A 21,483-nucleotide genomic window follows, 5' to 3' on the forward strand; every position below is an offset into this window, starting at 1 on the left:
TAGATATATAGATATATATATATATATATATCCCCAGTACTGGAGATCAAACTTGGGACCTTGAGCTTGTAAGGCAGGCAGCAGAACCACTGAGCTAAATCCCCAGCTTCAAATATATTTCTTACATCACATGTTTTAGTTCCTTTTCTCATTGCTGAGACAAAATACTCAACATTCAAGGTTGTTAAGGGAGGAAAAGTTTAGCTCACAGCTTGTAGAGGTTTCAGTCCATAATCAGCTGGCTCCAGGTCAGGGCAGCCTGACAGGGTCATCACAGAAACAGTCCATGGTATGGGAGGCAGAAGGCAGCAGCAGCAAGGAACAACAGCAAACCTGCCTTCTTTCTGTCCCTTTATATTCCATCCAAACTACAATCTGATTGATTGCTGCCACTCAAACTCAGGGCGAGACTTCTTTACCCTTAATCCTGGTATCACACACTTAATCCACATTTACACTAATTCAGGCACCTTCAAAACTCACAATCTATGAATGCATGAGGCTTTGGGGAGATATCTAAATACAAGCTCTAACACTACGAAAGGATTAAAAAAACCTTAAAGCTTCATTACCTGCAGATCTGTTATTTCTTGACATTCTTTAAAACATTCTTCAAGCCGAAAGAATGGAGACAGATCTACACAAAGAGAAAGATTTCTTGGAACACCTAAAATGAAAGTCATTTTCTCTCCTTCCTTCCTCTCTCTCCCTTTCTCTCTCTCCCTCCCTCCCTCCCTCCATTTCCTGCTTTCTTGCTTGCTTGTTTGATTGCTTGCTTCCATACTGGGCACTGTAACAAAGGGTGCTATGCTCTACTAGTGATCTACATCCCCAGCCCTTTTATTTTTTTCTTTTGAAACAAGGTCTCACTAAGTTGACCAGGCTGGCCTCAAAACTGTGATCCTCCTACCTCGGGCTCCCAAGTAGATGGGTTAACAGGCATGTACCAATATACCCACCCTTTTTCTTATTCTTAATCACACTAAAAGATAGCAAAAATAGTTGCAACAGCAATAGTACAATTGGGGCTATGGGACCACTGCCCTCCACTCACCTGCATGTGAGCAATGTCCCACGGCAACCTCCCTCCTCAACCTTTCTCCTAAGGCCTACTTCTCAGAAGCGGAGACAAGAAAGACAAAGACACCTGGGATCACCTTGGAAAATTCTGAGATCACAAACCAAACAAATATGTGCCAGATTCTCTGGCATGGCCTACAGAAATCTTATTTCACTTGGAGCTCATTGAAGGTTCATGCATATGGACTGCATCTCATATATCTAACAGAATAAATTATGGGAAGGGACATGCTCAATGGATACAACTGACATGATTCAGCACCCTATTAATCACATTGTCAGTCATGTTCTAGAAGACCCGATGGGAGGTGTCCTGGACCCATTTAAAATTCTTAAACTCAGTGCATTCAGCACTTATGCCATTCTTCTTCCTTCTAACACAAGCCCACTCACTCTGAGTGTACTATGACCTAATAAAACTTCATTAAACCTGGTTGCTTTTTCTTTACTATAGCGTGACACATCAAATTCTTTTTTCATTACTCACAAGAACCTAGCATCCTGACCAGAATCCCATCACCCACCATGACATCTATGCATTGGGGATTGGTAGGATATATAAAACTAAATGACTGACAACAATATCACAGAAGATAGGAGGACACAGAGTTTAATGTTCAGTTCTTAGACAGCACTATATAAAAATCAAGCTATGTTATACAAAGATATACTTTAATTAAAGATGTGCATTACAAATAATAGTGTAAACACTGAAGAATATTTTAAAGAGCTACAAATAATCAGCCACTTAAATAAATAAAAAATATGTTCTAATTTTTTAAACATGAGCCAAAGGAAAAAAGAACAAATGGAATAAATATAAAATAATTAGCAAGGGGGTAGATTTTACCTTAATCATATCAATGGTTACTTTAAATTGAAAGCATCTAAATATACTAATTGAAATACAGATTGTAAGATTGGATACCAATGCAAGACTCAAAAATACTGTCTATAAGAAACTAATTTTAAATATTAAGTCATCTAGTTAGAACATATGCTATGCAGACACTAATCAAAATATTGTCATTATTTAAACAAATTTCTACACCCCAGTTACAAATATCATTTAATATTGCTTAATTTGGAAAGAGAACACAATCTATTTATGTCAAATCAAGAAATTAAAATTCTCCCTAAACCTGTGGTTTCTGTTTCAAAGTTAATGCCAAAAAATATTCTCTTAACCTTTGTATTCATGGTATGAGTTAGCACTTCAGAAGAGAATGAAGGCTAATGTCTCAGCATTTGTCTAATAACAATTTGTTCACATTTAGCTCTGGCTGCACTGGTTGATGTGTCATATTTCTTTAATCAAAGCAGGAACATGTCTTGGATCATGTCTTGGAACATGTCAGTGGGAGACTGCATGCTTAGCATGTGTGAAGCCCTGGGTTCAATCCCTGGACCATAAAAATGATAATGATGATGATGATGATGATGACAATTTTGTGACTTTGCTGTCCAATATAAATGTAAACATTTACTAAACAAAATCCCACCAAACAGAGCATGATAGCTACTGTAATAGTCAGATTTTTGTCACTATAATGAAATATCTGAGATAATTGACTTGTAAAGAGAAAAAGTTTATGTTGGATCACAGTTTTGGAGACTCCAGTCAAAGATGGGGTGGATCCATTGCTTTGGGCCTGTGATGGGTGGGCCAGATGGCAATGGCAGTGGGCATGTGGTAGAGACAAACTGGTTACCTTATGCCAAGTAAGCAAAGTAGAGAAAGGAAAAGGCTAGGTCTGTAACCCACTTTAAGGGCATGTCTTCAGTGACCTAACTAGGCCCCAACACTACCACCCTGGGGAATGAAGCCTTCAGCCCATTGACCTATGAAGGACTCTTATCCAAACTAGTCATTATATTTTTATTTGCTGTTGCTGCATTCATTTGTCCAATTTAATTGCTCAAAGTTACACCAGCAACTCTTCTTATATTTCTGCCTTAGTCTTTCTTATACAATAAAAACTTCCTAAGCTTATCACTCCGCGTTTCCTTGTGTTTTGTTTTTTAATATATCTATTCAGTGATCAGTAACATAAAAATAATTTTCAAAGCACTTTTAATTCTGTCACATCAAGGTATTACAGAGTGTCTTAGTCTATTTATTGTTGGCTATTTTGGCTTATGGTTCTGTTCCAAGGTCAATGGGCAATAAATGATAATGGGCTTCTTACTGGCAGGGTACTAATGTCACTCATGAGTTTCTGAGGGGACAAACAATATTCAAAAAACAAAATAAATAGCACGTATAAAGTAGGTTCATCTGGTGATTCTTTCTACCACATAAAACTGCTATCTCTTTACGGGAAAGATCAACTCATAAGAAACAGGAATTTATTTTTCATTATTTTCTGCTCTAAAACTATATACCAAAATGTTTAAAATTTAGATTTGAAGCTGATTACATTTCAAGATAACTAATTTAGTACAACAAAGAGGAGTTTGATATATACAATTTCTGTTTAATAACTTTATATTGTAATAAATCTAAATCATTATATGTTTTTTAAAAGGTTCAAGGCATGAGAGTTCAAGATTTAAGGAAAAATATTACAAGTCTGCTTAGTTCAAAGACTACTTGAAGGCTATTTGCTGAGACATTAGCTTTCATTCTCTTTTGAAGCACTGGCTTGTACCATGAACACAAAGGTTAAGAGAGTGTGTTGGCACTAATGTTGAAACAAAAACCATAGGTTTGGGAGAATTTTTATTTCTTGATTTGACATAAATAGATTATATTCTATAAATTTACAAATTAATCAACCAATATGAAATAATGTTTGCAACTATCATATAGTCCACATTACATATTTAATCTCTTTTCTCAAAAGTTATTTGAATGCAAAAATATATAAATCAGGAAATAAGTACAAATAGAAACCAATTAGTTTATCTTTTTTTTATAACCTTAAAATACAATGAGAGTAACAAAATCAAGAAGTATATACTATATTATTCCCTAAAGTGTTATGATAGACTTACACAGAAGGTTATTGAGGATATCTACCTCAAAATATGGTGTCTTGAAGGCTATTTCCAGTTGCCCATTTTGAAGTATATCTTATAGAATAGATTGAACTAAGCCAAAGCTTACTTGAGAAAAATATGAGTAGTATGTACAAAAAAATGAATATCAAAATATATTTTCATAAATGTCAAATAAATGTATGTTAGTATTGAGGTAGTAATAAGTAAAGTGAGCCATGGCCAGATCACTAAGAAACTTGTTTGTGATACTAAAAACTTCAGATTTTACTCTGAAGAAAAATGTTATTTTGGGGAGTAAGACACCAAAAATTTACATTTTATAAAAGCTACTCTAGAATCAAAATGAAATATAAATTGGAGAAGCACAAGAGAGAGAGAGACCAATATGAAAGGGACTGCAGAAAAACAAGCAGGAAATTACACAGTCTCAAAGTAGGAGAAAGATAAAGAGTCCAGGTTAAGTAGGTGTGTTACCCTGGGTGATGGGCTCCCAGGGGACAAGTTTCCAGGTTCTTATGAACTATAAACAAGAATTAGATGTGGCACATGACAGTAAAGAAGCAACTAAGTTTAATGAAGTTTAAAGGGAGCAAATACACTCATAATGAGTAGGCTCATGTTGGCAGGAAAAATGGCACAAACAGAAAGAAAAAAGAAAAGAAAAAAAGGCACATGCACTGAATGGATTGGGTTTAATGTTCTGAAATGTGGGTGGAGTCTAGAATGCTTCCCATTGGGTCTTTCAAAGCATGATTGACACAGTGCTGAATACTGTGCTTGTCCTTTCCCATAATTCACTCTTATAATGGGATGCATGAGATGCAGTCCATATGTATAAACCTTTAATGAGCTCAACATGAAGAAATGTCATAATAAATCATTCCATGGGTCTAATACACATGCATCCTAGTTTGGGACTTCAGAATCTTCTGGGCTCAAGGGCTTTTGTTACTCTTATCTGTGCATTTGGGTAGTAGACCTTAGAACAAAGGTAGTGATGATAGGGTTAGTCCTGGGGTGTTACCAGGTACAAGTAAGTAGAAGGGAATGGCTCCATAATCCCTAATTGTAATATATATATATATATATCTCACATATATGGTTTATAAACACACACATACACACATGTATGGTTACAAGATACAACTGAAAAGGTTTAGTGGTTATTGGATGTGAGACACGAAAACAGAAATTTTGAAGATTCACAATCTTTTGAACAACACTGAGTGAGGATCTTTAGGATATACTGAGGTTTTTAAAATACTGAGATTAATGAACCTAGCAATCATCCAAAAGACAATTACAGAAAGATATATTGGAATCAAAGGAAAGATTGAGTTAGGTATTTGGGAGTTAGTTCCCAAGCAAAGAACTAGAAATCATTGGTGAGATTTCTCTGGAATGACAGTTGTTTCTTTTGCTAGAGATTGAACAAATACTAAGCATGCACACTACCACTGAGCTGTGCTTCCATCCCCTCAAATGATAGCTCTTAAAATGTGTTCCTAAAACTTCTGGTTGACTCACTGTAGCCTGCAGGCAGTCTGTATGTATGAAAGGAAGAATAGAAAAAATTCTACTCACATATATCTCACAAAATTGAGGTGTAAGATTCCTCATTATTAAAAATTATTATAAAGATTAATCATTATTCACATAGAAATTCCACTACATGTTTAATATTTGTTGTTTTACACGCTCTACAGAAGCTGCACTGGTAAGTGTATCTTGGAAATTATCTTCACGTTATTTTTTATGCCAATGATTTTTTCCATTTTAATTAATACCATTGTTCTCATCCTCAAGTCACAGAAAGGGCCCAGGAGTGACCCACTGAAGCATGAAAGATGGCAAGAAACACTACAGCACAGACTAATAAAGAAAGAAAACATAGCCCTCCACTGAAATCGAATGTGGAATTGTTTTTATATAAGGAACTAAAAAAGAAAAGTAGATGGGAAATGCCATTAGGAATACCTAAATATTGACTTTTATTTTGGGTTCTATTCACTTCATCCTCTGTTACATAGTGAAGTTTTATCAAATAATGACATGAAGTTTATGCTTTTGCTCTATTTTCCAAAAAAGCAGCTTTCTTCAAGTTAACCAATTTAGCTTTTCTAGAACAAGCAAATGTACTACTTTCCAGAATAATTCTATCACTTAAACTGAAACTGTAGGGACAGCCTTTAACACAACATTCTGTACAGCAGAAATAAGCAAAAGTAACACTGTTGCTAACAACTGAAATCAGCCACAGGAATTCCTAGTATCTATTTTTCTCACCAAGTAAACAGAACAGCTTTCACAAATATCCTTTATTAAAGGTTGCTAGCGGATGTTGGTTGGTATAAATAGTTCACACTGTTGAAGAAAAATCACTGTGGTTTGAAGAACTGGCCAGGCGAGACAGTTAAGATATACAGTATAAAAACTGACAGGGCACAGACAGCTGCCAATCACAACAGATATAAACTGTAAGCAGATGGTATAGGACTTCTGATTAGTTTACACTCTGGCAGATATTTTACTTTCCAACTGTGTTAAATATGGATAATTTTTGGCACTTGTGCACACATATATGAAGAAGTGCTTGATGATGTCTTTGTTAATCATTGAAATATTAAGCATTCTATTTAGGATACTTTGAAATCCAAGGTTAGTCCAGCCACTCCTCTCTTTAATAGCTCCAATTAATTAAAGCACAAGGAAAGGTTTGGAATTTTAAAATGTTGGCATTGTCAGATTTTCAAAGTACCCTGCTCAAAATAATTCTAAAGGATTTAATAAGATGTTGCCCACCCTGGTTTCTCAACTGTCTATTGTGTCACTAAAAGAAAACTCTGTTTCTATATTCATACAGCCCTTCTGGCACCAAGTACACAGGGATTTTCTACACCAAGAAATTCTCTGATACTAAGTAGACACCAATCGGATGGCCACTGACTCAATTCAGTTCTGACACTAACTACTCCAGAGGTCAGGGTCAGACTTCACAGGTTAACATATTCTCAATGGCTTGAACCACTGGTGGCAAGACATCTGAATTACAACCCCATTATGAATGTGTTAAAGGTTTGGCTCAGTCCCACAAGACTGCCTTCACTTCACACATCAGTCCCAAGTATAGATCACCCACACCATCCTTCTGATTGACTGGCTACATAAATTGGGGGTTCCCGTGGTGCCCTCCTCAGATTCAATAATTTGTTATAATGGCTCACACACAGATACTTGGGAAGCTATCTTATTTACTTTCTCTGAGTTTATCATAAATGACATAAGTGAACAGTTACATGAAGTGGTACATAGGGTAAGGTCAAGAAGAGTCCCTCTTACAGCCATTGTCTTTCTGGAGTTAAGATGTGTTAACCTCCCAGAAGATGAATAAACTCATCAATTCAAAAGCTACAAATCCCATCGTGCAAGTTTTCAAAGGTACCTTCATGTAGTAGGTTTGGGTATGGAGCTGAAAATTCCAGCTTCTACTCACTTGGTCTTTGTGGGGACCAGCCTCAATTGAGGCCGTCATGAGAGACCTCATCATGGGCCATCATTAGCACACACTGAGGTGTAATCAGATGGGGCACACCATGAAAACAGAAAAACTCCTACTACTCAGGAAATTCCAAAAATTTTAGAAGCAGGCACCAAGAGCAAACACCAAATATATTTCTTAATATATCACACTCCCTTTGCTTGAATTGTTAATATTCCCACCACTACAGTTACCCTCTCTTACAAGAAGACAGAAAAAAGTTTTTGTGTCAAGCATCATGGACTCCATTAGTTTTCCTTTCCCTGAATTTAGTGACCTGCCACTCTCTTTTACACCTGATATGGTTGACAGAGATGACAACCAGTCATAACTTTTTCTTTTCCATTTGGGACACTGAGTAATAGGTTCCTTGAGTTCTTTAATAGAAATATCATAGAGTAGATGGCATGCAAAATTTCTTTCTTTATATATTTTAAATATATAAAGCCTTGGAGAACATGTTCATTTGATCCACCCTATTGTAATTGACATAAATTGTCTTTTAGTAATTTATAAAAATTATCTTTTAGTTCCAAGCCTTTCTCTTCTACCTTTTCCTGGTGTGTTGGTCTAGCTCATCTTTTTCCACATAAAGGAAAGCAAAGGACTACTGCAATGCAGAACTGCCTGAAGATCCCTCATTCACTGTGGTGCTGTTGGAGAAGAGATTCCGTTTAGTTAATTTCTTTCAGAATCATGATGTGGACTAGAAAGTGCACTACAGGATGGGCGCCACCACTGTACCTACAACATCCAACAAGGTAGGATGTTGTTACACAAATAAATGAGTTCTGCTCAAGGTTGCTGGTCTCCAGGTTGCTTTCTCCATAAAGAGCAGAAAGATTATGTCTCCAGTTCTTAATTCAAGTCATAGTAGATAAGGAACATTATGATGAATTTATTTTGTTTTTGGTACCAGGGATTTGAACTCAGGACCTCGCGCTTTCGAGGCAGGTGGCAGAGCCACTGAGCTAAGTCCCCGGCCCCAATAATGAACATTATGAATAAGATCAAAGTTTAGCCCCATCTCAGCATGCTGTATAAAGAAGTTCAACGTTCCATTTTTTAAAATTTAGAGACAATAGCTTTTGAAAGGAAATGAGAGATGAGATGATACCATTTCCTCATAACACAGCATAACCTGTAAAGCACACTGTTATTTTAAGGTCTTCTTCAAGTGGTATATTTATGAGATGCTTTCAATAGTTTGACTTCAGGTTTGAGCTATCTTAATTTAAATGGTAAAGGAGGGCCAGGGATTTAGGTCAGTGGTTCCGCCACCTGCCTTGCAAGTGGAAGGACCCAAGTTCAATCCCTGATACCATAAAAACACAAAAAACAAAAACAAAGAACAAAAAAAAAAACTAAATGGCAAAGGTAAGATTTCACAACGTCTCAAGAAAACCAAATAGGTTTTCTGGTTCCAGCAACAGGTAATTCTTTTCTAATGTTCAGAGATTTTTCTCCCTTAGGGAAGATAAGCAGAATATTTTAAAACCCCATTCAAATTCCACAACTAAAACATAAAATATAAGTTTCAGAGCCTTATGAGTACATAAGGCCTTCTTTTGCAGTTATCTCCAAAACTGTAATAGTCAACTTTCTAATAACTGATATTGAAAATAACTACAATGAGAAAAGCTCTATAATTTTTGAATCCATGTTTGATCAAAGTACCTAGAACTATCTAAAAGAACCAAAAACACTAAAGCCATTCTCAACAACTCATAATTAGAAGTTAGATTTTATAAAATATACAAATAATTGCCTAGAATTGCCTAGATATGGCACCTGATTTAAAACTTGGCTGCAGGTTTAGTTCACCAGTGCAGTGCCTGCCTGGCAAGCGTGAGATCCTGAGTTTCTTCACTGCCCTAAAAATTGTACTTTGTCTATTCATTCCTTTCTCCCCCAAGTCCTTAGCAATCTCTGCTCTCTTTATAATCTTCATGGTTTTCCCACTTCCAAAATAGCATGGTTGGAGAGATCATTTATTTTTAGTGCTGAATGATATTCCTTTGTCTGAATATCTTACAATTGATCCATTTACCCACTGAAGAAAATCTTGTTAGCTGTTAAATTTGGGCAAATATGAATTAAACTGCTACAAACACTTGTATACAGGTTTTTGAATGAAGATAGTTCATTTAGGTAAATATCAAGGAGCAGATTGGATCATATGTTAAGGGTAACAATGCCAAACTGTTTTCCATCATAGGTGTACCATTTTGCATTCCCACCAGCAATGAACAAGAGGTCCTGGTGCTTCTCATCCTCACTAGAATTTAGTGTTGACAGTGCTCTGAATTTTGGTCATCCTAGTAACTGTGTAGTAGTAAGTATCTCACTTATGTTTTAATTTGCAATTCTTTAGGATGACCTGACTTAATGGTCTATGATGTTGAGCATATTTTCATATGCTAATTTATGTTTATATCTACTTTAGTGAGTTTTTCCTTTTTCAGTACTAGGGATGGAACCCATGACCTTGGACATGCTAAGCAAGTGCCCTACAACTGAGTTACACTCCAAACCCATCTTTAAAATCAGACTGTTCATTTTCTTATTGTTGAGTTTTCATAGTTCTTTGTGTATTGCAGCTCTTTAAAAGAAAGATCTTTTGCAAATTTTTCCAGTCCATATCTTAACTTCTCATTGTGTCTTTCACAAGTAGAAAATTTTAATTTTAATGAAATTCAGCCTATCAATTATTTCTTTCACAGGTCACATCTTGGTGCTCCACCTAATATCTTTGCTGTACCAATCTCCTATGTTATCCTCTAGTTTTATAGTATTGCTTTTTACATCTAAGTATATGACTAATTTTGAGTCAATTTCTGTGAAGGCTGTAAAGATCTGCATTAAGATTCATTTTTTTGCATATGGATATCTGTAATTAAATTTTTGATTAATATGAATTGTGCTTTACCTGTGTCCAGAATACTGTGATCCTCAAATGCAAAAACACCAACCAAAAAAAGAGAAAAAAAAACAATTCAAGAGAGTCAGAAAAGAGAAATGACATCAGGATCCTTGGGACTTCACCAGCATTTAAGGAGTCCTTCAAGGAAGTGCTGAAGTGACTATTGCTCAGCAGAGGCAACCCAAATCAGCTGAAATATTGCCTCTTTTCACCATCACTATCACCTAGTTCAGTTACCTGATAGAAATTGCTTCCAGAAGGATGTTGCATCTGACTCAAGAGGCCACTGCTTGAGGCCGCTGAGGTTGGTTGACCTAAGTGAGCTCACAGCTGGGACTGTACACTCTCTGTAGCTGTGCCACTAGCCGTTCCTTGGAAAGGGAACTTCTCATGTGAGAAGACTTTGTTTTTAGAGAGGATTCTGGAGCATGTGGGAATAAAGAATCAGGAGGTCTACAACTTGCTCTCAAATGTTTTAGCAATAATAATGTATACATTTACTATTATCTTTATTATTATATTATTTGGAAAGAGGAAGAAAATATAATAAAATGTTAACAGTTGGTAAATCTAGGTTAAAAATGGGCATTGAGTGTGCTATATTTCTAATATTCTCATGCATTTGAATTTTTTCAAAATTAAAAGCTAGGAGGAAAAAAACCTCTTAATAGATGGAAACATCCCTAATCAGAGCTCTGTGATGCATTACTCCTTGAGTTAATCGATTTTCCATTAAAATCAAATTATAGCATTAGAACAAGCTTTGTGGGTGGACTTTAGAATGTTCTGGATTGTGTTATAGAATGGGCAATAACTGCTCCTACTGCAATCTGAATACGACTGTGCAGAACCACAAAAGCAGACCAAATACAAGGACACTGGGCAGTTTCCATGGGGTTTAAGGCTTACATAATTTGGAAAGGGGAGATCCCTTAAGAAAAAGAATATAAATTTAGATATGAATATGAATATTTATTTAGAATTTAAACACTGCAAAACATTACAAATTTGATGGTGTGAAAAGACACATAATTTTTCCTAAATCTTGAGATATCATATTTTAATTAAGGGCCTGATACAGCTCTTTCTTTTTATATTTTTTGCTTGCATTCCTTCATAGTTTGGATGCATAAAATATACGATTTTAGGGCCAGCGATTTAGCTCAGTGGTGCCACCTGTCTCTAAGCATAAGGTCCTGAGTTCAATCCCCAGTACCAAAAAAATATGTGTGTGTGTGTGTGTGTGTGTGTGTGTGTGTTACAGACATAAATACTGCTTATAGTATTGCTACAAATTTATGAATAGCAAAAATAATTCTGTTCTGTGTGACTTGTCTCGAAAAGGGAGAAAACTGCATGATGCATTTACAAAACTGTACATATAGCATTATCGAGTATATTCTTGATAGGTGAGAACTTCTGTTTTGACTGAGTGTTGATGAAAAACAAATATTTTGTTGATAATTTCCTACAGTCTAACTTTTACCTCCATTAATTTCAGCTCTGTTTCTCTTTACCACTCTATGCTGGCAGCACCTTCAGTTACTACCATTCAACCTCTAGCCCTAGGAATCACTCCCATTGCACCATGGTTAACTATTACACAACTACCACAGAAGTGAATGTCAACTTCTTAAATATATAAACTACTAAATACATGCTAAATGAATGGCCAAAAAGTTGCCTCCAAAAAATGATTCAACCATTCCTATAAAGCTCAACATAAAGGGAAGTATGACAGATGAAAGTCTGAATAGAAACAGTATTTTTTTTTTTTTGTACCGGGGATCGAACACAGGACTTTGCACTTGTGAGGCACGTGGCAGAACCACTGAGCTAAATCCCCAGCCCAAGAAACCATATTAATCAATAATAAATAATTTCTGTACGTTTATACAATTCAATTGTTTTGAGTAATGAAACACCAGTAGCTATTTAATGCATTTCCAAAGACAATTCTACAGTGGATATAGAATGAATTATGACTTTACAGACAATAAGGTATAATGTAAAATTTGTAACTACTAAAGAAAAAAGTGTTCATCAATGGATGGATGAAGAAAATGTAGTATTTGTATGTAATGGAGTACTATTCTTCCAGAAAGGACAAATTGTAGTCATTTGTAGGAAAATGAATCCACTTTGTGACACTAATGAAATAAATCATATACACGCACTTAAATATCACATGGTTTCTCTTATATGAGAAACTCAAAGAACAGATAAAAACCACAATAAAAGATAAATAATAAGAAAGAGAGATCTTCTGTAGATGGGAAGGAAACCAAGAGATGGAGGAAGGGGGAAGGAAGAAAGAAGAAATAAAAAGAATTGATATGTCATGTACATGCACCAATTCCCCACAATGAATGCAATAATTATGTTTGGCAAACATATACTAATTAAATGTTTAAAATTAAGAACAGAAAATGTTCATGTATTTTAAATGAATGATGTTACTGTTGAATCTACAGGTAGTCTTTGGCTAACTACGAGGTTGCATTCAAATAAACTCATCATAGATTGACAATATCCTAAGTTGAAGATGTGTTTAATATACCCAACATCACAGGTTAGCTCCACAGAGCATTGTACAGAGGCCGGTATTCCTCCTGGGGGTGCTGCATGCAGCTCACTACCAATAATATCACTACCACTACCACTACCCTGGATCAGACCATATATTGCCAGCATAGAATGATTTAAATTCAAACTCCCAAGTACGGTTTCTACTGAATGTACATTTCACAAACCTGTCAATTTAAAAATTGTGAAGTTGAGCCATTGTAAATTGGGGACTGTCTGAATATACTATTTAAAACTTTTATGCTTTTAAGTATGCTATAGAAGTTCCAATTTTAAAACATCATAGTTAAAACATGCTTTAAAAATCACACCCTTCTTGGAAGAATTAGACATACAGATAAGCGAGGCATATAGAACCCCAACTAGCCACGATCAAAAAAAATCTACACCTAGACATATAATAATCAAGATTCCAGAAATCCAACAGAAAAACAAAATACTACAAGCAGTAAGAGAAAAGAAACAAATCACATGCAAAGGGAAGCCCATTAGAATCACAGCAGACTTTTCAACACAAACCCTTAGGTCAAGGAGAGCCTGGAGTGAGGTATTCCAAGTCCTAAAAGAAAAGAATCTCCAACCTAGACTTTTGTATCCTGCAAAACTCTCTTTCAAAATAGATGGGGAAATAAAATACTTCCACGACAAAGAGCACCTGAGAAATTTCATGAACACCAAACCAGCACTGCAAGGAATTCTAAACAATATCCTAGAAAAGGACAACGAAATTCACAATAACATGAGGCCCAACAGACCAAATCAAATAGGCAAGGCAAGAAACTAAAAGGAGATGGGAGAAAAAGTAAAAAGAGTCAACAAATGGACAAAAACATGACAAGAATAAGTCAAAATATATCAGTTGTAACCATCAATGTTAATGGCCTCAATTCACCAATCAAGAGAAACAGATTGGCAGAATGGATTAAGAAGCAAAATCCAACAATATGTTGTATACAAGAAACACACCTAGTGCAAAAGGAAGTCCATAGACTGAAAGTGAAAGGATGGAAAACAATTCTCCATGCGTCAGGAGTCCAGAAAAAAGCAGGGGTAGCAATCTTATTCTCAGATAAAGTAAATTTCAAACCAAAACTCATTAAGAGAGACAAAGAAGGACACTACATCCTTGTAAAGGGAACAATTCAAGAGGAAGAGCTGACAATCATAAACATATATGCACCAAATATAAATGCCCCCAACTATATAAAACAAATATTAAGTAACATGAAAAACCAAATAAGCACTAATACAATTGTAGTGGGGGATTTAAATACCCCACTATCACAAATTGACAGATCTACTAGGCAGAAAATCAACAATGAAATAATAGAACTGAACCAAGCTTTGGAACACATGGACTTAATAGATGTTTATAGAGTATTCCACCCCCAAAAACCAGAATATACATTCTTTTCGGCTGCACATGGATCATTCTCCAAAATAGACCACATACTGGCTCACAAAACAGGTCTAAATAAATGCAAAAAAATTGAAGTCATCCCCTGTTTATTATCAGATCATAGTGCAATCAAACTAGACATCAATAGCACAAGAAACTATAGAAACTTCACAAGCACATGGAAACTGAACAACACTCTCCTAAACAATCAATGGATTACAGAGGAAATTAAAGAAGAAATTAGACAGTTTTTACAAATAAATGAGAATGCCAATACAACATACAGGAATCTTTGGGACACAATGAAAGCAGTTCTACGTGGAAAATTCATAACATTGAATGCCCACACTAGGAAAACAGAGCGGGCTCAAATAAACAACTTAACGATGAAACTTAGACTCCTAGAAAAACAAGAGCAAGAAAAACCCAAAGCTCGAACAAGAGAGGAAATTATAAAGATCCGAGCAGAAATCAATGCAATTGAAATTAAGAAAACGATACAAAAAATAAATGAAACAAAGAGCTGGTTTTTTGAAAGAATAAATAAAATTGACAAACCCTTAGCTAATCTTATCAAAAAAAGGAAAGAAAAGGCTCAGATCCATGCAATTAGGAATGAAAAAGGCGAAGTCACAACAGATCCGAAAGAAATCCAGAGGATCATGAACACCTACTTTGAGAACCTGTACTCTAATAAAATGGAAAACACAGAAGAAATGGACAGATTTCTAGATACTTATGAATTACCAAAGTTGAACGAAGAAGATAAAAACATTTTAAACACCCCAATCACAATCAGTGAAATTGAAAATGTAATTAAAAACTTACCAACAAAGAAAAGCCCAGGCCCTGATGGATTCACTGCTGAATTTTACAAGACATTTAGAGAAGAACTACTACCATTACTCTTCAAACTTTTCAATGAAATTGAAAGAGAAGCTATACTTCCAAATTCATTCCTGGAAGCAAGTATCACTCTGATTCCCAAACCAGAGAAAGATACAACCAAAAAGGAGAACTACAGACCAATCTCCTTAATGAATATAGATGCAAAAATCCTTAATAAGATACTAGCAAACAGAATACAGAGGATTATTAAGAAGATCATCCATCATGACCAAGTCGGATTTATTCCAGAGATGCAAGGGTGGTTCAACATACGAAAGTCAGTGAATGTAATACATTATATTAACAAAGTCAAGGACAAAAACCATATGATCCTCTCAATAGATGCAGAAAAAGCATTTGATAAAATTCAACACCCATTCATGATAAAAACCCTGCAAAAAATTGGAATAGATGGTCTATACCTCAATTTAATAAAGGCTATTTATGAAAAACCATCAGCCAACATCATATTGAATGGCCAAAAACTGAAAACCTTCATGTTAAAATCAGGAACAAGACAAGGATGCCCACTATCGCCACTTCTCTTCAATATAGTTCTGGAAACATTAGCCACAGCAATTAGACAAGAGAAAGAAATTAAAGCAATAAAGATAGGAAAGGAAGAAGTTAAACTATCATTATTTGCTGATGATATGATACTCTACATTGAAGATCCAAAAAACTCCACCAAAAAACTTCTAGACTTAATTGACAGATTCAGTAAAGTATCTGGATACAAGGTGAATACCCAAAAATCAATAGCCTTTCTATACACAAATAACAGACAGACAGAAAGAGAAATAAGGGAAAAAATTCCTTTTACAATAGCATCCAAAAAAATGAAGTATCTAGGAATCAATCTAACAAAAGAAACAAAAGATCTCTACACTGAAAACTACAGCACTCTGAAAAAAGAAATCGAAGAGGATATAAAAAAATGGAAAGATATCCCCTGCTCCTGGGTAGGAAGAATCAACATAGTGAAAATGGCCATACTACCGAAACTGCTATATACATTCAATGCAATGCCAATTGAAATTCCAACACTATATTTCACAGAACTAGAAAAAAGAATCCAAAAATTCATTTGGAACCACAAGAGACCTAGAATAGCAAAAGCCATTATAGGCAACAGTCACATGGCACCAGGTGTAACAATTCCCAATTTGAAACTATACTACAAAGCCACTGTGATAAAATCAGCATGGTACTGGCAAAGAAATAGGCCTGAGGATCAATGGAACAGACTGGAAGACACAAAAACAAATGCAGATGTACTCAGCTACCTCATCTTCGACAAAGGAGCTCACCATCCTCAGTGGAGGAAAGATAGCCTCTTTAATAAATGGTGTTGGAAAAACTGGATATCAACCTGTCACAGATTAAAATTAGACCCTTATCTTTCGCCATGCACTAAATTAAAATCCAAATGGATTAAAGATCTAAATATTAAAACAGAAACATTAAACTTGCTGGAAAGTAAGTTAGGCAGAACTCTGGAAGACATTGGTATAGGAAAAGACTTTATGAACAAATCCTCAGTAGCACGGGAACTAGCAGAAAGAATCAACAACTGGGATCTCATCTTACTAAAAAGCTTCTGTACTTCAAAAGAAACCATTAGCAGAACTAAGAGACAATCTACAATGTGGGAAAAAATTTTTACCAGCTGTACCTCAGACAAAGGACTATTATCAAGGATATATAAAGAACTCAAAACAATCAGTCCCCCCAAATATAAAGACCCGATCCAAAAATGGGCATCCGAAATGAACAGACATTTCTCATACAAAGAAGTGAAAGCAGCAAGAAAATATATGAAAAAATGTTCCACATCACTGGTCATTCGAGAGATGCAGATGAAAACAACACTGAGATTCCACCTCACCCCACAAAGAATGGCTGCTATCAAGAAATCACACAATAACAAATGTTGGCGGGGTTGTGGGGAGAAAGGAACCCTCCTCCATTGTTGGTGGGAGTGCAGACTAGTGCAACCACTATGGAAATCAATATGGAGATACCTCAAAGAGCTTGGACTGGAGGTTCCATTTGACCCAGCCATCCCTCTGTTGGGTATCTTTCCAAGAGAACTAAAAGAATCATATCACAGAGAAGTATGTGCACCCATGTTTATAGCGGCACAGTTTGTAATAGCTAAATCTTGGAAACAACCTATTTGCCCATCCGTTGGAAACTGGATAAAGAAGTTGTGGTTTTTCTATAAAATGGAATATTACTCAGCCATAAAGAGCGAGAGAATAGATTCATTCATAGGAAAATGGATACATATTGAAGATATACTCCTAAGTGAAATAAATAAGTCCCACATGTGTAAATACCAAATAGTTTCCCTGGTGTGAATATTCTGCAACAATGCATAAGATTCTAATAAGATTACTGACATTTAGAAATGGGAGGAAAGGAGCTAAAGGTGTAGGGAAGGTGTGATACGTAGGGGAAGAACAAAAAGGGAAAAGAAAAAAATGTGAGAGAATGAAAAGATGAAAATAAAGTGTTTGTAGATGGGGAGGGGAGGAGGGGGTGAAGGGAGGGCAGAGGTAAGGGGAAAAAATGAGAATCAAGACTTGCCATGTAAAGGTACATGATCCCAACAATGAATGTAACTGTACTGTATCCCTAAATGTACCAATAAACTCAATAAAAAAAAAATCACACCCTTCTTAGCATCTTAAACTTCTTATGGAAGTTTTTAGGTAACAATTTTAAAATGTTCAAGTATGAATATGATTTTTCATAATTATTTTAGAATTTCAGAAAAAGTATTCATTTAACTTTGCTTGTATCAAGGCATTCTAGTTCCCCATCAATACGACCTCACAGAACTCTGAGTTAGCATTTGGGGCTCTCCTTTAGTACTAAAATACAAATTATTCCCTCCCTCTTAAAAAAAAAAACCTATTTTGGATACATTTTATTATTCCAATGAAGAACTCTGTGTGACATATAATATCCCAAAGTATTAGACAGGGAAAAATGTGTTCATCTTGATATACAGATGTGGTCTACAGTATATCAAAGTTCCATATTATTTTTTAAATATCCTCAAAGTACACAGTCAAGTTTAGCACTCCATGTCATTTCCCTTAGGCTAAGTTTGTTAACACCTAATTATTCCACAGCTTCCTTAGTTGTTCCTTGTATTAGACCTATTTTACTTTTAGTGATTTTATGATTTTTATTGTACCTATAAATGAGTGGGTTGCTTTCTTTGGCCTTTAACTCACCAACTTGTAGATGGTGGTATTATTGTCAACTAAATACAGCCATTAGAGTATCAAATTAGGAGCCTATTAAGTAATCAGAAAGTCAAATATCTACAAATATTACATTTTCTTCTCCTCATTGATCATCCTACTAATTATTCCTGTTTTGTAATCACAGAGTTGGGGGTTAGGGAAAATGGGAAAGTAACAGATATCCAGAAGAAAACAGTAGCCACTTGGACACATATTAGAGATCGAAATTATACTCAGGGGCAAAGTTTTAGTTAATTCAAGAAAGAAATAACTATATGAAAAAACAGTAAAGAGTATTATTTTAGGTTTGCAAAGCTACTTAAAATCATTAAATACAATCAATATATTTGTAAAATATTAGAGACTTCATGTAGGAAATGAATGCATTTCTGACATGCCTTCAGTAGGGTAATATTTCATGTAGTGAATTGTTCACTTTACATTTTCTATTTAAATATGTATTTTTGAGAGAAAAAGAATCCACTCAGTGGATTCCAACAAAAAATTTAATGAAAGATTCAGCTAAAGGACTGTACCTATGGCATACTTGCGGTCACTCCTTGTAGAGATTGCAGTCCCTTTCTCTCATTTAATGGGGAACTTCGCTAAAGTCTTAATTCTTTGAAACAACAGCACACTATATTATTCTTCTATAACCATCTTTATGGCAAAGCGTAGGTCAAACTCTTGAATTTTCATACAGGAAATTCAGTTCTCTTAGGCAATATACTGTCTAACATATAAACTGTTTAAGGCAGTTAAGGGCATTCCTCTTATGTGGTAGGAAGTGTCCCTTGTGAAGAATCCCACAATGCTTATGAAGATCTTCCTCTTTGAGAGTATAAATATTCCCTTATTCTTCAGATCTTTACATGGAATCCACCGTGAAATTTTTCCTTGCAAAAGATAAAATGTAAGTTGAAAGGACCATTCTCCATACCTTATTTTAGTAAGTCCTACCTCATTTAAGTCTTCTCTTATGATTTAAACAACATATGGACCAACAGGGTACTTTGTGTAAACTCATCTATGGCTGGTAAAGTGTTTTCTTGGTCAAACTTCATAGTCAGAAACACCTTGTCTACTCATTGTCCTGGGTAGATGTTCATTGGAAGGTTATTCAAAATATTCTTCCCACCCCTCCCTAGGGTTAACTGTAATCAAGATATAATTATTGATATTAGGGTCTAAGAATAAACAAAACTTATTTGATATTTTGTCATTTTGTAGCTCTGCTATAAATTTGTGTTGATGGAGTATAATGAGACTTTTGGGGGTGGTCGCACCAAAAAAGGAAAAAGAGAAACTCTCCTCTACAGTAGTTGGAGTTGAGCTTTTATCAACAGATGAGAAACAACAAATGACATGTTTGATGCAGGTAGATCCAAGCTTTAAGCACTACTGTAATTTAGGGTTCCTTTCTGGAAATCAGCACAAATAATTCTAAAATCAAAAATTCTCTTTCCCTTTAAAACCAGAAGAAATTGTCAGTTGAGGTGTAGATCATGAGCACAGATAATATGTTCAGTTCATTTTAGGAATAAATAAAAATAAGCAGATGGGTGGTATCATCTACTATTAAATATTTTAAATACAATAAGATAATTATATGTTTTACCTCACTTTTTCACCTATTGTCCATATGTTGACAATTGACATTATTTTCTACTTCTTACTATTCTTACATTTTATGTTATTAAAAACAAAATTTCATCATTTAAAAAAAAGATCTTGGTAATATGCCATTTGAATTGAGTTTTTAAGGGTCACATAAATTTCCTGTAATTGGGTTAATCAATGGTTCCTCCCTTAGCCATATCAGTCTGAGCTCATTACTGATTGGAAAATCAGTGTACAGATTAGGAAATGTCCTATCCTCAGTTCAACCATACCTGGACACAAATCAAGGTGACAGTTTGAAAAGCAGAAACTCCATGGAACAGGAATCAGAAGGAAGACTTTTCTGTGGTCTGAGAAGGGCTGCTACATGGGCAAGCTAATGACAGAGTTTCCACAGCATCAAGAAGGAAAGATAAGAGGCATCCTACTTTGTGCAATTGGTTGTGTGGTTAGGATTTGATCAGGAGCAGGTAACATGCAAAGGCTCTAAGCCAAAGGAAGAGTGTTCTTTTTACAGCAAAATCAATTTATATTGCATAAATATGCATAACTGTAGATCAAACTAAAAATAAATTTAAAGCCTAAACTCTATATAAGCAATGGGTTTATTTGTACTCTATGTGGATATGTGAGGTTATAACATTGGAAATTCATAAAAAAACCTGGAAATTCATGAAAGAAAATTGAAAATCAAAATGTTGGGGCTAGGAATGTAGCTCAGTGGTAGAGCACTTACCTAGCATGTGTGAGGCTGGGTTCAAAACCAGATAGTTGTTACAGATGTTGTCATTAGTCTTAAATGAACTTTTTGTGTGTGTTATTAGAAATTGAACTCAGGGCCTTCACACTAACCTTTAGCTCCCATCCTTTTTTATTTTTAATTTTGAAACAGAGCCATGCTAAATTGCCCAGATAGGACCCAAACTTGTAATCCTCCTGTCTCTGTTTCTTAAAATGCTGGGATTATAGGCATGTACCACCACACCTAGCTTTTGTGGGGCGGGCACAGGAGTAGTGAAACATACTGAGGATTGAACCCTTCACATTAAGCTACAATACCCATCTCTTTTAAATTTTGAGATAGGGTCTCATTTAAGGCACTAAATTGCCCAGGCTAGGCTCAAATTTGAGATTCTCCTGCCTCTGCCTCCAGAATGTTGGGATCACAAGCATGAACCTTCTACAG

The 21,483-nt window shown here is 35.4% G+C and overlaps 1 long non-coding RNA gene across 1 annotated transcript in view; it reads right to left on the bottom strand.

Annotated features, from left to right (window-relative positions):
- Positions 1 to 572: 572 nt before the first annotated feature.
- The window catches only part of LOC104874127, a 42,632-nt gene continuing 21,721 nt past the window's right edge, over positions 573 to 21,483 (bottom strand). The window contains exon 4 of the long non-coding RNA XR_783665.3: positions 573 to 637. This is a non-coding gene — a long non-coding RNA (uncharacterized LOC104874127). The remainder of the gene's footprint in view (positions 638 to 21,483) is intronic.

The sequence above is a fragment of the Fukomys damarensis genome, unplaced genomic scaffold (assembly GCF_012274545.1).
Source record: "Fukomys damarensis isolate Sample0158 unplaced genomic scaffold, DMR_v1.0_HiC HiC_scaffold_4, whole genome shotgun sequence".
Lineage (NCBI taxonomy): Eukaryota > Metazoa > Chordata > Mammalia > Rodentia > Bathyergidae > Fukomys > Fukomys damarensis.